Here is a 17,391-nt window from a genome sequence, read left to right on the forward strand (position 1 = left end):
AAGGATTTTTCCTTACTAGATGCTTGGAGAGTAAAACATGGTAACCTTAGGGAGTACTCCTTCTATAGTAAGAAGTATAAACAATACTCCAGAATAGATCTCTTTCTTCTGGATCGAGCGTTTCTGCCTGACATTACTTCAGTTTTATATATTCCTACAGGACTGTCTGATCACTTTGTTGAGTTAAATATCAACTTTAAGGTTAGCCCCTCAGAGTATAGGTGGACCCTAGACAGAACTATTCTTCTCGACGATGAGATTAAAACCAAAATTAGAGCCAGTCTCCTAGAGTTTATTTCATTTAATGTTGGGACTGCCTCAGAACAAATAGTCTGGGACACTCTTAAATCTTATCTGAGGGGTATTCTTGGTTCACATATGGCACTAAAAAGAAAGCTTGGGAAAGAAGAAAATACCAAGGTCTTGATTTAATTAAAAAGAAGGAATTACAGTTGCAGTTAGCTGTTTTAGAAGAAAGGGACAGGATTCCGTTACTTGAAAAAGAGCTTTTATTTATTTATTTATTTACTGACATTTATAAAGCGCTAACGAATACCCGTAGGCGTCTTTGCAGCTACAGACAGGGTTAAAGGCACGAGCTGATAAGGTAAACAAGGATAAGTGGGAAGTAAGCAAGCTTCACAGTTTTGAATATGGACAGAAGTGTGGCTCACTCTTGGCATGGAAGGCTAGGACCGAGAGGAGCAGGAATAACATCAGCTCGCTAATCCAGAGAGATTCTGGGATGCCCCTAACAGAGGATGTCGAAATCAGGAGAGAGGCTAGAGGATTTATGGAGGAGCTTTATCACGAAGAAAATAGATGTGGGGCGGAGGAGCTTGAAAAGTGGTGGGATCTGAGAGAGCTACCCCAGCTGAGTGAAACAGATATAGCTTTCCTAGGTACAGAGATTACTGAAGGGGAAATACGGGCCCAGATAAAAAAGATGTCTAGGGCTAAGGCCTCTGGTCCGGATGGATTGCCAACTGAGGTGTATAAAGATAATTTGGAAGAAGTCTTAACACCCTTATTGACGCTTTTTAACAAAATGTTCCTGCTAGGAGATCAAGCTCCACCTTCTTGGTCAGAGGCTACCATTACCTTGATAGCAAAGCCCAACAAAGATCCAAAAAAAATAGAGTCATATAGACCTATTTCCCTACTTAATTCTGATCTTAAAATATACTCCGGTATACTCGCATCTAGGTTGGCAAAAATAATTAAATCTATAATCAATCCGGACCAGAGGGGGTTTATACCTGGTCGTCAACTCAATGAACTTACATTCCAAGTTTTAGGAGCGATAGATATAGCAATAGACAGGGGACTGCCACTTGCCATCGTTGCGATTGATGCAGCAAAAGCCTTCGATCAAGTGAACTGGTTATTTCTTTGGAAAACAATGGCGAAGTTTGGGTTTCCTGATATCTTTATCAAAGGCATTGTAACATTATATAGGAATCCCCGGGCCAAAGTCTTGGTCAACGGTTGCCTTACAGATTGGTTTAACATCTCAAGGGGAATGAGGCAGGGTTGTCCCCTATCTCCCCTCCTCTTTGATATTTATATTGAGCCCTTTGTCTGTTCCTTAAGATCAGATCCAGTAATCTCACCATAAAATAGGGGATTTGATGCTTAAGACAGCATTATATGCTGACGACCTCCTCCTATACACATCTAATCCGGCCGAGGCTATTCCTAGGTTGTTCGATTTGGCTGAGGACTTTGGTACTGTGTCTGGATATAGAATCAACAAAGACAAAACAGACATAATGAGCTGGAACAACTTAACCCAGATACCAGAAGCTAAACAAAAAATCAGATACCTAGGAATTTATGTTACTCACAACCTGGACAACGTTTCGAAAGTAAGTTGGGAGATGGTGGTAAAGGAAGTGAGGAAATTATTGACCAGATGGAATACCCTACCGCTTAACATCTATGGTAGAGTTAATCTGTTCAAAATGATTATCTTGCCGAAAATTACCTTTCTATTTAATTCCATCCCCCTCAATTTCAATAAAAAGGACATTGCGAACCTCCAAGGAAGGATTGGTTCCTTCATTTGGGCAACTAAATCTCCAAGGATCGCCTGGAGGAAATTGAGAAGGGGACTGAAACTAGGCGGGTTGGCTCTTCCTGATTTACTTCTTTATTGTTATGCCTTTCAGTTCAAGAATTTTAGACTTTTAGCAAATAAACTAGACTCTTCATCTCATGGTAGACTTTTTCAGGCTATGCTTTCAGATTTGCCACACGGTTTAGAGTTTTTTCTCTATTAATTCGGGGATCAGAAGTTTTTTTAAAAAGGTTCGACTGAAGCTCCTAAAAACAGCACTTAACATCTGGCAATCAATACGCAGAACACTTGATATACCCTATTACCATTCCCAAGCCCCTATTTGGGACTCCCCAGGTACACCAGAATGCCTATTAGACCGACTGGCCCTACCATTGAGAGCGGCAGATATTATAAAATGGGGGGACCTGTGTAATAATTCGGCACTATTAAACTGGGAATCCCTTTCGAACCTAACAGAGGGCTCTATCACAAGGTTTAAATTTGATCAGTTGTCCTCCTGGTGGGGGAGGCAGCGTTGGGCCAATGATAAGGAAATACCTCTATTGGAATCAATTGACAGGGGCAGGGGATGGAAAGGTGAGGGTGCGCATTGGTACAATACATTTGTGGGGGTAAACACCCATTACAACGCATTTTTTACAACGCACTACCATTACAACGGAACTTTTACAACGCAAATACTATTACAACGCATTTATTTACAACGCATGTTTTTACAACGCAGGTACTTTTACAACGCATACCATTACAACGTAAGTATTGGTAAGTATATAATTATATTTAAAATGTTATATGTTAGGTTTTTTTTAAGGGGTATTTTTAGGGTTCAGGGTCAGTTTTGGGTTTTTGGGTAAAGGGGTATTTTTAGGGTTCAGGGTCAGTTTTGGGTTTTTGGGTAAAGGGGTATTTTTAGGGTTCAGGGTCAGTTTTGGGTTTTTGGGTAAAAGGGTATTTTTAGGATTCAGGGTCAGTTTTGGGTTTTTGGGTAAAGGGGTATTTTTAGGGTTCAGGGTCAGTTTTGGGTTTTTGGGTAAAGGGGTATTTTTAGGGTTCAGGGTCAGTTTTCAGTTTTTGGGTAAAGGGGTATTTTTAGGGTTTAGGGTCAGTTTTCAGTTTTTGGGTAAAGGGGTATTTTTAGGGTTCAGGGTCAGTTTTCAGTTTTTGGGTAAAGGGGTATTTTTAGGGTTTAGGGTCAGTTTTCAGTTTTTGGGTAAAGGGGTATTTTTAGGGTTCAGGGTCAGTTTTCAGTTTTTGGGTAAAGGGGTATTTTTAGGGTTCAGGGTCAGTTTTCAGTTTTTGGGTAAAAGGGTATTTTTAGGGTTTAGGGTCAGTTTTCAGTTTTTGGGTAAAGGGGTATTTTTTGGGTTCAGGGTCAGTTTTGGGTTTTTGGGTAAAAGGGTATTTTTAGGGTTCAGGGTCAGTTTTGGGTTTTTGGGTAAAGGGGTATTTTTAGGGTTCAGGGTCAGTTTTGGGAATTTTAGATAAAGGGGTACAAGAAAAAAATAAAATAAAAATAAATATAAATTAAATTAATTAAATAAAATTAAATTAAATTAAATTAAATTAAATACAATTACATTAAATAAAAATAATTTTAAATAATATACAATTAAAAAAATTATATATACTTACCAATACTTACGTTGTAATGGTATGCGTTGTAAAGGTACCTGCGTTGTAAAAAAATGCGTTGTAAATACATGCGTTGTAATAGTATTTGCGTTATAAAAGTCCCGTTGTAACGGTATGCGTTGTAAAAGTATGCGTTTTAACGTCATACATCCATTTGTGGGGGCTAAAGACAATCTAGGAGCTGAAACCATCAAGCTATGGGATAACTTTCCAGACCTTGATGCCGGGGAGGTACTGAAGGTTTGGACAGACTCTTTTACACTCTCCCAAAAAATTATAAAACCATCCAATCTCAGAAGAAACCACCTATTCACATTGTATTGGGTCTATTGGACTCCAGCGAAACTATCTAAGTTGTCACCAGAAGTATACTTCTGTCCAAGATGTAAGTCTCCGACTGTGGATGACAGACATATGTTTGTTGATTGCCCGGCCATTATGAGCTACTGGAGTGAGGTGTGTGAATTCTTAGAAGAAGTGGTATCATCCCCAATTGCTCTCAGCCCTAGATTGATTCTTTTTGGTCTCCCCCAAGATTATAATATTCGAAACTGTACTTTACAGTTCATTTTCTATGTTATTGTTATTGCTAGGAGAGAGATCTGTAGGGAATGGAAGTCTGTAAACCCCCCCAGATTTGTAGATTGTCTAAGAAACATCATGGGGGTTAGTCATTTAGATATGCTGTGTGGTGGAGAAAGCGCCAATAAGATCTGGTGTGCCCTGAATGCATGGACTGAGCGATAACATCCAATGAGTCCAATGATTATGCCAGAGGTTAGTGGTCCTATCCTCCCAAAGTGGCAAGCTACATCGTGAATGGGAGTTGGCTCAGGAAACAGCCTACCTCTGGGTTATCTCCATTGGCTATCCATAGACCCCAGGGCGGAAACAGCTGGTCTGTGTCAGTGGCCTGGAGAGAGCCTATCTAGAGTTGATATTATCTGGTGGCATTTATGAGGACAAAAAAAAAAAAAAAAACAACGGAGACGCCTTCAGCGGTAAGTGCGCAGTCCCCTTCCATGCCCGCTATTTTTGCATTGAGCACACAGTATTCAAATATGCATGAGCACTTTTTCATAGTAATAAGAGCTTTTAAAGAGAGCTTTGTGATGCTTGTTTTTCCTCTGTCATTCCTTCTCTTTCTGTTTAGCTTCTTTTCATCAAGCTCACAAGCTCATCTACCTCTTCCCTACCCTCCCCGAGTAGAGTTCCTGAGCGCACTGCCCCTGTCCTCTCCTACCCTCGCTGCATGACTAACCACTTATAAGGTCCCAAAGGTGAGACCTATTGGCTATGCCAATGCTTGTTTTACACTCCTGCCTTTCGGCCGGGACAAACAATGTCAAACACAGAAACACAGATAGAACAGTTGGGGCACTGCAGTGGCTAATGGTATGTGAGGGAAATATGGTAGTAGCAATCTGAAGCTCTGGCTGGAAGAAAGCAGGCCATTAAACATCCTCTATCCTTGGCATTTGATTTTTCACAATGGAGCTTTTTGACAATGGTGAGTCTCTGAGGGCCATTCTGAGCTGAAAGTAGGTAACCTCTGATTATCTTGACTCGTGAGACGGCAGTGCGCAGGGTCGCCTGGCTGTGCTACCATTTCGTAACTCGTGTGATGCAGTAAGTAAGGTGTTGTTCATTTTTAGGTCTCGGCAACGAGAACTATTGTCGCCGAGTAAGCTCGCAAGGGAGTACAGAGCGGTGCACGAGCCGACCAGGGTCTGTGGACGCGCACACACAAAGGCAGGCACACACCAGACACAGACAGACACACGCACCCACACACACACACCCTCCCTCTCTGCCCACTCCCTTGTGGTAAATAAATAAATAATACCCTATTTTTGACTAGACATATATCATAACAGATAGCTCAATAAATAAGAGTCAAGATTCGAGGTAGTAGGAGTTTTGCAGGTTTAATACAGCATAAGGACAGGAACAGGACAACCTGCATAGGAATAGGATGACAGGGCCCAGCAGCTGCTGGGGCTGGGTCTGGGATGAGCGCGCTGACTTTTAATAACAATACATGAGCATATATACATAACGCAAACACATAGCATTACATTGCAGTAGGCGTAGCAGTGGGTGGAGCAGAAGGCGTGACGCGTAGCAGTCGCGAAAGATAAGGGCGAAAGTAGGTGTAACTGGGCGTATACATGGACATGTGATGCAAACATAACAGAATATGTCATGAATGGGGCGGAAACCATGGAGGGGGCTACCTAAGGAGCCGGGACCTCTAACCTGATGGTGCGCGCAAACTGGCAATGACGTATCACTAGGAGAAGCTGGGGGCTATGAACTCTGTGCTAGGAGCAGAGACTGAAGTCTGGAGAGTCAGGGCGACATGTACCTAAACAGTATCTAGTATCTGATGTTTAGAGAACATGTTGATATAAACTAGAAGTCAGGAGAGGAAAGGCTAACTTGATTCTAAGACTGGACCATGCATTATTCTACATGTAGTGCGTGATGAAGAATATTAAATGACCATTAAATGCAGTATTTCTCTAACGTGGAGACGTGAAGGCTAGACAATGACGGAAACTATTGATGCAGTTCAGTAGCTTAGGAATGCAGAGAAGGAGGACTGAACTGATAACTGGAACTATAACATACTTTTGGCAGACTCAGAGACTGAGCCAGGCTGAGCCGGGCACTGCAAGGCAGGAAGTAAGTGAAGGGTCGAGGATACAGGTGGGGGCTGTATCGCTCCTCAGCGAGGCTTCAGGAGACAGGAGCTGAATCTGGTGTCCAGGCCCTTTTGAGGCCTAGAAACGGGGATTTTATAATAGAATAACGTGTACACTGAGAAACGTGGCAACGTAGCTTTACATAGGCCTGATATTCGTAGTATTCACGAGGACTGGAAACTGGCATACTAGAGGTGGACACAACTGTAATTGCGTCATTAATCGAACATGGGGAATGCATATGCATATTTAATCATGCACACATAACATATGATGGATGACACGTAGGGACACAGAACATGGCAAAATTTACTTTTCCACATTCCCTCCTTGTCACTACGTTTCCATCAGGAAACATCAATATTCATGATACCGTCTATCATTTCATACAGTATCATTTGCTCGTCTCGAATTATCCTGGAACGGGATTTAGAACGGGGCTTGGGACTAGGAATACAAGAGGTAGCACAAATGCCGCAAATCGCAGGGCCACATTGTATACAGAGGCAGCAGCTGAATATGATCGCTACTGCAATACCTAGAAAGGACAAGACTTTCCATCCCCATGCGGAAATTATATTCCAGAACCAACCGGACCATGTCCAGGTGCCTGGATCTTGGTGTATCAGATGGGCAATTTTATGGAGTCTGGTTATAGCTGAATAAACAGACGGCGCGTTATTTGGAATGAAAATGCAGCAACTAGATCCGATGACTCTACAGGCCCCGCCCCTATCGGCCAGTATGACGTCAAGGACGAGACGATTCTGTAAAACGACAAATCTCATAGCAGATTGCTCTTCAGTTAAGTTACCTAGAGCAGAGGCAGTCTCATTTACTACAGCTTCGAGGGTTCTGGTTAACCTACGGATCAGTTTACTATTCTGGATAGGTCCTATAAAGAAAAAGAAACCTCTGTTGAAATCTGTATACTGTTCTAGAGCAGTTTCAGTATAATCGACAATTGGGGACTCCCTTCTATGTCTAATGTGTACTAGATGTGTATTTCTATGATAATCAGGTGGGGCTAGAAAAACTGGTGGCAGTAGGAAGGCAATGTAACAGGTTCCCTCCCAATCGAGGGGCAAACGAACATATGCGGTTTGACCACAAATAAAATAAGAATGACGTGAAGCTTTGAAAATAGATTTCCCACTGTCACTATACTTGACAATAGTAGTACAATCACTATGTCCTACATGTACGGAACCATTATTTCGGACACATAATTCGCCTTTGACTGGTAGTACTGAAATAGCAGGTAAGTCTGGAGTAGTATCAGACTGAACATTCAGGACCATGAAATTCGAAGAATAGTTTCCTAGATTATATACTTCATTTTCTAGATCTAAACCTGTTCTGTGGGGAAGACCTTGCTTGTCTGGAAAACATGTACTGTTAAGAAAAGACATATCTGTTGAGGATGACGTTAACGTGGACCATGCTCCACACGAACCATTATGTGAAAATGGATAAGGAAAAAGTGGCAGAACTCCCTTCGGGGTCTGGAAAGGGGGGAGTCGACCACACACCCAACAATTAGTGGTATTGCTGGACTGGTGTGAGTAATGTAACATGCGGATAAATGAGTTATTTCGCATAGCGAGGCGGTAAGAGAGTTCATGAGGGGGCAGGTCACTAAACGTGTGCTCTACTGTAGCATTAGCAGACTTATTTACATGTGAAACTGGGAAACATAGGTAAAATGCATAACTGGTGCAGGAAATCATAAGGCTGGAAAACAATATGAAACATAGAAAAACGATACATCGGATTGAGTTTTGACTAACTCTCTCACTATGGGGGTCTATTTTATACATGTCAGAAACAGTCTAACCGTTTCACCTAGGGGAGGACTTAGACAATCAAACTGACTGACTTATTTTACTAGACCGGAGTTTTAGCTTGTACTCCTGTTGTGGAGTTTTCTCTAACAGGGGAGGGGTTGTAGCAATGTCTTTTGCGGGACAGTCCTTGAGAACAATATTTTGGCAATCCTTCAAATCCTGGGAAATGTTCTTTAAGACGGGTTTCAGTCCATTAAAAAGTTTGACATGAGAAAGGTGTACCCAGCCTTTGCGTCCTTCCAACTTCACGGCTGTACGGGTGGTGAGGAGGACCTGTCGGGGCTCTTTCCAACGAGGCTCCAGCGGACTTGATCTGTCAAAGTTGCGGACCATCACCATGGATCCTGGAACGATTTCATGCGGTGCCACCTCGGTATTGTCTGGAAATGCGGCAGCAACCTGTGAACGACATGAGTTGAGGGCAGACATCAAGGAAGCTAGGTAATCTGTCAGCATATTACTTGAAACATCGGTAATACTTTGGGGTCTAGGAGTACCCCACATATTAGGGGGGCGGCCGAAAACGACCTCATACGGGGACAGACCTGATCTGGAATGTGCGACCATGCGCATATAAAACAAAGCGACTGGCAGAGCTACTAGCCAGTCCACACCTTTTTCTTTACACACTTTTGCAATACGGATTTTCAGGGTCTGGTTATGTCTCTCTACGAGACCGGCTGCTTCAGGATGGCGTACACAATGGAACTTCCACTGGTACCCTAGCAAAAGGGAAACATGCTTCATGAGTTCAGATGAGAATGGCTGGCCGTTGTCAGAATATACGACTCTAGGGAGTCCATAACGAGGGAAGAACTCACGAACCAACTGCTTGGCAGTGGTCGCGGCTGTGTAATCTGGAACTGGATATGCTTCTGTCCACCTGGACAAAGCGCATACAACTACAAGGACATACTTGAAACCTCGACATCGCTCCATCTGAATATAATCCATCTGGAGGACCTCAAAAGGGTGGTCAGGGGGCTGGAATCCACCTTGTTCCACCGGGACACTTTTACCTGGATTAAACTGACAACATATCATACAGGTACGGACTTTCTGCTTGGCTGCAGCTCGTAAATGCTTGTTGAACCAAATGTTCTGGATACTGTCTAACATAGCTTTTTCTCCTAAATGTGCTGGACTATGTGCGGTATTAATAATGACTTGAACCATAGAGTCGGGGAGAAACCATGTGGCTTTACCCTTCGTTAACCATCCTTGATCTGTCTGGACCCCTCCTTGTTCGGACCATTTCTTGATTTCTTCAGGAGTAGCATGTAACTGGATATCTATGACATCTTGTGTAGGGTCCTTAACTGTCATACATGTAGTCGGATCTGGAGCATGTGTCTGTGTCGGATTAACTTGAATGTCTGGAGTCTGTGCTGTAAGCTTGGCTGTGCGATCTGCTAGATCATTACCTTGGGAAATAATGTCAGTAACTTTCGTATGTGCTTTGCACTTCATGATAGCAATAGATGTCGGCAAGTGTATGGCATCTAACAGAGCTTGAATAAGGAGACCATGCTGAATCTTGGTTCCATGAGAAGTCATGAAACCTCTCTCCTGCCAGAGCACTCCGAAGTCGTGTACAACTCCGAATGCGTAGCGTGAATCTGTGTAAACATTAACTCTCTGGTTCTTGGCATGTATACAGGCTTGTGTCAGAGCAACTAGCTCTGCTGCTTGAGCGGACAGGGTATCAATACGGTGTGTTTCTATAACTTTAGTGTCAGTAGTCACTGCATACGCAGCGACTAGTTCTCCTGTACTTGTTCTCATACATGAACCATCCACATAAAGTGTCAGGTCGGGATCTGGTAACGGAATATCTGTCAGATCTTGTCTTGGCTTTGTCGTAATGTTAACTACTTCCACACAGTCATGTGTGGCAGAATTTGAATTAACTGATGGTAACAGTGTAGCAGGATTTAAAATGTTGCAGCGTCTGATTTCTATGTGTGGCTGGAACAGTGTCAATTCATAACCTGTTAAACGTGCAATTGTCAAGTGCTGAGTTTGTGTTCGGTTTAAAAGAACTTCCACAGAATGTGGAACTTGTACTGTCAAGGAGTGTCCTAAGACTATGGAATCACTTTGTCTGATAGCTAGGGCTGTGGCTGCAACTGACTTGAGGCACGCAGGCAGAGCCTGGGCTACAGGCTCTAATGTGCTCGAAAAATAAGCACAGGGCTTGTATTGTCCTGCTTGATCTTGTGTGAGAACAGATAATGCTGTACCTTCGCGTTCAGTGACGAAAAGTGTAAAAGGCTTACTGTAGTTCGGTGTCGCTAGAACTGGAGCTTGGCATAGGGCTTTCTTTAACTCATTGAAACTAAGTGTATGTTCAGATGTCCAAGGGAGGACAGTCGATACGGCTGCCTCCTGTGTCGTTAACCGTATCAGTGGTTTGGCTAGAAATGCATACTGAGGAATCCATTGTCTGCAGTAAGAAGTAAGGCCAATAAAAGCACGTACCTCCTTCTGGGTCTTGGGCTGGGGGAGACTCGCTATTAACTGGATACGGTCTGGTGTCAACTGCCTACCCCTCTTGGACAGTAAGTGTCCTAAGTAGACCACTTGCTGGACACAGAATTGAAGCTTAGAAGGGGACACCTTGTGCCCCATCTCGGCTAGGAAATACAAGACTGTAAGTGATGCTCGCTCGCAAGCACGTTCAGAACGGGCTGTGATCAGTAGATCATCGACATACTGGAGCAGGGCAGTGTCAGTTGGCATGTGAATGTTGTCTAGTTGTCTCTTAAGTGCTTGACTGTAAATACTAGGACTTTCTGTGAAACCTTGAGGAGCTCGTGTGAACATATAGCTCCTTCCATTTAAACAAAATCCGAAAAGGAACTGGCTGTCTGGATGAATAGGAACACTGAAAAATGCGTTCTTGAGGTCTATGACAGTGAAGAACGTGGCTTCGGAATCAATGGCTGTCAATAGGGAAGAGATGTCTGGGACAACTGGGTACTGCGGAATAATACATTTATTAAGCTCTCGTAGGTCAATCACTAATCGATATACTGGGGGTGCATTTGGATCAGTACGTTTCATGACTGGAATGATCGGAGAATTACATACATTGGAGTCAGTTTCTACAACCACTCCTTGAGCCATGAGCTCGTCAATAATTTTGGATAAGGCTGCTACAGCCTCAGGTGGCAATCTGTACTGTCTGATTCGTGGTAACACTACACCTGGCTTGAGAGTCACACGATAGGGTGTGATTTGCATGTAACCTACATCAGTTGGACCTTGCGCCCATAAGTGCTGCGGAACATTAGACAGTCTTGAATCAAAATCTCGTAATACATAGTGACCCTTGAAGTCACGTAGGAACAATCGTATTCCCTCTGGGGAACAGCATATAACTGCACCTAACTCTTTCAGTGTCTTAATGCCTAATAGGTTTTCTGGACATGACTTAGTAAGTAACAGATCAGTAGTGCGGGACAATGGACCTACTTCTAGAGTAACTGGCTTTGAAATCTCATTTACGATAGGTTTTCCTGAAAATCCAAGGGAAACATTTCTTGAGCCTGAGAGCGGAGCCCCTGGAACTTCGGCGTGACTAATTGTGGTCCTACTTGCCCCTGTATCAATCAAAAACTTTCTGTCTTTCCCTAATACTTGACTATGAACATAGGGACCTTCTTGATCTACAGGTATCTCGATGAGAGGCAAGCCTACCTCCCTCTCTAGGCTGTTTCATGAATACTGCTGGTACTCTGGATACTCAGACTGTGCATACTGGTACATCTGCGATGTAACATGCTGTGTTGCAGCAATAGGCTGCGGTGCGGTAACTGTCTGTGGTGCATTCTGTGGCTGAGGAATCTGTGAAACTTGTCCTTGTCTAGGCGGACGTGGTCTTTCTTTAGTCTTACCAGTAGCTATGTTGTGTTTCAGAACTGCACACTCATTTATGAAATGACCTGGCTGTTTACAATAATTGCAGTTCCCTTTAACGGGAGCTGCAGGATGACTGGCTTGATTCGGACCCCTCTTCTGACTGTCTTGAGGAACAGATTGTGCAACTAGTACTTTCATTTTCGTATCTTTCATACGTTTTCTCTCGTGTTCTTGTTCTTCTCTGATTCTATTCTGGTGGTATTGAAGCATCTGCAACATCTGGGACGGGGTATTAGCTTGCCAGGTACTTTCGACTTTCAGAACTCGATTTTTAATTTGTGGACTTGAATTCTCGACTAATTTGGTAACAAAAAGGTGAGGGTATGACTCACTACTTGTCTTGAGGCCACTGTTGATGCTGAAACATTTTTCAAATCTAGAATAAAAATCACTAATATCCTCATCTTGCTTCTGTTTACAGGCTGAGATTGCATCCCAGTCTTCTTTTCTAGTTGTCAATAATCTGGGTAAAACTTGTATCAATAATTCTGGTAATTCTTTACATTTATCTCCAAGGCCGGTACCTGGTACTCGTGCCTTGTCTTCAGCTTCTAGAACTGCCAAATCGATCTTTTTCTCTCCCACCTCCCATTCTTTTTCCTTGAGCTTTTCATACACCCCTGCGGGCAGCAGAACCTTTAACATTTTAATTATATCTGGGTATGTGTATTCTCCCATACGGAGCATGTCTTTTAATTCTCTATGGAACCCTGCTGGATCTTTGTCATGACAGGGAATTAATTTCTTCATCTCGAGGAGTTCCATCTTTGTTATTGGAGTGTAAACAAACACTCGCTGCATTTCGCCACCCGTTCCTTTAACTGGGTGGACTTCTCGTAACGGATTCTGTCTCTCCATGTAAAATGGTTTACTTTCTGGAGGTGAGGCATGAACAAAATGCGGGTTCAAAAACGTCCTATATTTGTGGCGCTGTTCTAGAATGACACTAATTAAATCGGTACCTAGACCTTTCCATCTATACTGGAGTAACTCGTTCAGGACATCATGTAACGGACCTGGATCAGAGTGCTGACCCTCATACAATGTAATGAGGTGCTGGATCATATACATACCCACCAGTCGTTGCTCGGCTGGGGGCATTTTCAGAAACATTTGTGCCACTATTTCGTCTGGAAAAGTGGTAGAATCAGTAATCCATCGGACTGCTGATCGGGCTAGTTCTTGTTCATGCATGGTACTTAACTCACTGTAACCGATTCGTGATTTCAGAATGTGATCGGTAGCTTGGAATACTTGTTCTAGAGAACCTTGTTCTGGTGCTGGATGATGGAAAATAGACTTGTGTTCTAGGCGTAAATGGCGATCTGGAAATCTAGATTTTCCTACATACGCTATTCTGGCGGGATTCTCGTCCTCTACCTCTTCAGTATCAGAGTTACTTTCTTTCTCGCTTACTTGTGCTGCTTTACGTTGTTCGTGTATCTTTATTATTTCTCTACGGATTTTCTTGTACATACTCTCCATAGCACCGACGGTCTTGTGTTTACCCTCGGCTATATTATCACTCCACCTTGTCAGGGTTTTCATTTCGGCCGGATCTTTAGACGGGTAATCTTGTTCTCTTATTAGACAATTGATCAGAAACTTTAATATCATGAGCTGGATCTCGGCTTTCCTTTGAGACATGGCCTCGCTAATACTTTCTGGATCATCTCCTGTACGGATGAAACGATATATTCTGTCTAGATCTTCTTTCATATTCGGTAAGGTGACTAGATACTCGGCCACCTTTCTTACGCGGAATGAATATAAAACCATATTATCCTCGCCTGGGACTGGATCATAGCCGCATTCGGCAAGGGATTTTCTTATTTCTGCTACAGTCTGATGTCTGGGCGTACGCTGTGACGCTTGTGCATGTAATTCGGCTAACGTTAAACGCTTGTGTGGCGGCGGGGTTTGAGGAGTACCTCCCCCTGCGGCCCCTAAACTGGAGTCTAGGTCTACTGAGGCTCTTCGTCCTGGCAGAGTGGGAAATGGAAATGTAGGCTGGACTTGTATGACGGACTGGACCGGGGGTACCGTAACAGGTACTCCGGTGTCTGGAGGAGCGGGAAGTGCCTGATTTACAGGGACTGGTGGAGCGCGAACAGGATTTGCATATTCTGGGACTGTGTCGTCCAAATAGGACGAAATAAAAATATCAGCTGCGGTCTGTTTGTGACGTAGCTTGGTCGGAACTAATAGTGGCGGGAAATTACTGGATGCCTCTGGGGTCGCTTTTGGCAAGCCCTCGGCAAGGAGAGGATACATACCCCTAATAAGGGCATGCCTCTGTCTGTCTGACTGTTCGGCTTTGACTTGTTCACCTATCTCGATTAGTTCTTTTTCTTGTGCTCGTTCTAAGGATTCTCTACTTAATTCTGACTTTCTGATTTCCTTTTCAGTTCTTTTATGAGATTCTTTACGCCATAACTCGATGGCATCTTTCTGTGACTGTCTGGCTTTCTTTTTCCATAATGCCTCTTCTACTCGCATGATGCACTCGGCATCCCATGTACCCGATACGGGCCATCTATACTTTTCTTCTAACTGTTTGGTATACTCTACCCATAAATCTAGATACAATATGGCGCTTATGCCATGCTTCTGATACATAAAGTGACCTGGACTGTCCCTCGGCGGGACAGGAACTGCTTCTTCTAACAAACCCTTTCTAGTTTTTAGCTGACGTAATCTCGAAAAGAGAGACATTGTAAACTTGAATCGGAACACAATACAATACACGAGAAACAATAACAATTTGGAGAACAATTCAGGCATACCACGACATTGGAAATACATTGAACAACATCATAACATAACAGTTCGGACAGAATATTACCTGGAATACTGAGAACAGAAACACAAGAATTTCTCGAGAACGGAACAGACTAGAGTTACTGGATGCACTGCTGAAACAGTACGGAACATACCGGTCCCGTAAAGGGACGCATCAAGACCCGTATCCACCTAGATGAACACTTCGTTTGTGAGTCTGTGTACCACCAACCCACGGACCAGAGTCAATTTAGATTGACCCTGTCTAGATACTACCCCAGTAATGGTACTCACCGGGCAGCAAGAACGGAAGGCCTCGGATCGGACTGGACTGCTACGACGACGGACGACGAACTTCGGACTTCAGTTACGGGTGGGCCTCCGGATAACTCGGACCTTGAACTCTCGGCTTGGGCTCTGGTCGGGACTCGCCGCGTTCCTCCACCGTCTCGTTTGGATGCTGGACCGCCTCCTCCGTCTCCTCCGTGGGCCTGAGGGATACTTGAAGCAGAAATATCTGCCGGTGCACAGAAGAGTTCCGTCACGACTGCAGAGGGTCAGGGGGTCGGCGTGGCTTCACCGACGCGTGGGGAAAGGGCAAGTCCCTATTCGGGCGCCATTATGTGGTAAATAAATAAATAATACCCTATTTTTGACTAGACATATATCATAACAGATAGCTCAATAAATAAGAGTCAAGATTCGAGGTAGTAGGAGTTTTGCAGGTTTAATACAGCATAAGGACAGGAACAGGACAACCTGCATAGGAATAGGATGACAGGGCCCAGCAGCTGCTGGGGCTGGGTCTGGGATGAGCGCGCTGACTTTTAATAACAATACATGAGCATATATACATAACGCAAACACATAGCATTACATTGCAGTAGGCGTAGCAGTGGGTGGAGCAGAAGGCGTGACGCGTAGCAGTCGCGAAAGATAAGGGCGAAAGTAGGTGTAACTGGGCGTATACATGGACATGTGATGCAAACATAACAGAATATGTCATGAATGGGGCGGAAACCATGGAGGGGGCTACCTAAGGAGCCGGGACCTCTAACCTGATGGTGCGCGCAAACTGGCAATGACGTATCACTAGGAGAAGCTGGGGGCTATGAACTCTGTGCTAGGAGCAGAGACTGAAGTCTGGAGAGTCAGGGCGACATGTACCTAAACAGTATCTAGTATCTGATGTTTAGAGAACATGTTGATATAAACTAGAAGTCAGGAGAGGAAAGGCTAACTTGATTCTAAGACTGGACCATGCATTATTCTACATGTAGTGCGTGATGAAGAATATTAAATGACCATTAAATGCAGTATTTCTCTAACGTGGAGACGTGAAGGCTAGACAATGACGGAAACTATTGATGCAGTTCAGTAGCTTAGGAATGCAGAGAAGGAGGACTGAACTGATAACTGGAACTATAACATACTTTTGGCAGACTCAGAGACTGAGCCAGGCTGAGCCGGGCACTGCAAGGCAGGAAGTAAGTGAAGGGTCGAGGATACAGGTGGGGGCTGTATCGCTCCTCAGCGAGGCTTCAGGAGACAGGAGCTGAATCTGGTGTCCAGGCCCTTTTGAGGCCTAGAAACGGGGATTTTATAATAGAATAACGTGTACACTGAGAAACGTGGCAACGTAGCTTTACATAGGCCTGATATTCGTAGTATTCACGAGGACTGGAAACTGGCATACTAGAGGTGGACACAACTGTAATTGCGTCATTAATCGAACATGGGGAATGCATATGCATATTTAATCATGCACACATAACATATGATGGATGACACGTAGGGACACAGAACATGGCAAAATTTACTTTTCCACACCCTCTCTGCCCACTCCCTCTCTGCCGCCCCCCCCCCCTCTACCCCCACTCACCGGGCTCTTTCCCTCTGCAGCGGGTCAGTCATGGCAGCAGGCAGGCTCGGTGTCTTCTCCGGCGATCTTCAGCTGATGTGCACGCCCACGCTGCGTCTCCTGCGCGCCCACCACGCTGTTTCGCGCCCGTTGATCCTCAGCTTGTGATTACTACTCCTTCTAACCCGGATTCTAAATTACTATTTCTTGGTTCTCTAACTCCACTCTGTTGATTCGTAACAAACTGATATTCAGCACATTTCACAGTCTCGCTTTTGCTTCTCATAAATACAATAAGATTATTTTAAGCAATGCCTACCCTTCTTTTGGTTCTGTGCCTATTATGCTTCGGACTATAGAGTTTTAGAAAGTGTGGTGGAAGATTCCATGATATCAGTGGTGTGCACAGTGCAGAGTGAGTGTGCAGAGTGCAGAGTAGTGAGTGCAGAGTAGTGAGTGCAGAGTGTGAGTGCAGAGTGTGAGTGCAGAGTGTGAGTGCAGAGTAGTGAGTGCAGAGTAGTGAGTGCAGAGTAGTGAGTGCAGAATAGTGAGTGC

The 17,391-nt window shown here is 43.9% G+C and overlaps 1 protein-coding gene across 8 annotated transcripts in view; it reads right to left on the reverse strand.

Annotated features, from left to right (window-relative positions):
* Positions 1-17,391, reverse strand: part of SH3KBP1 (SH3 domain containing kinase binding protein 1) — a 1,542,178-nt gene that overhangs the window by 585,306 nt on the left and 939,481 nt on the right. The window lies entirely within an intron of this gene.

Source organism: Lissotriton helveticus, chromosome 8, assembly GCF_964261635.1.
Source record: "Lissotriton helveticus chromosome 8, aLisHel1.1, whole genome shotgun sequence".
Classification (NCBI taxonomy): domain Eukaryota; kingdom Metazoa; phylum Chordata; class Amphibia; order Caudata; family Salamandridae; genus Lissotriton; species Lissotriton helveticus.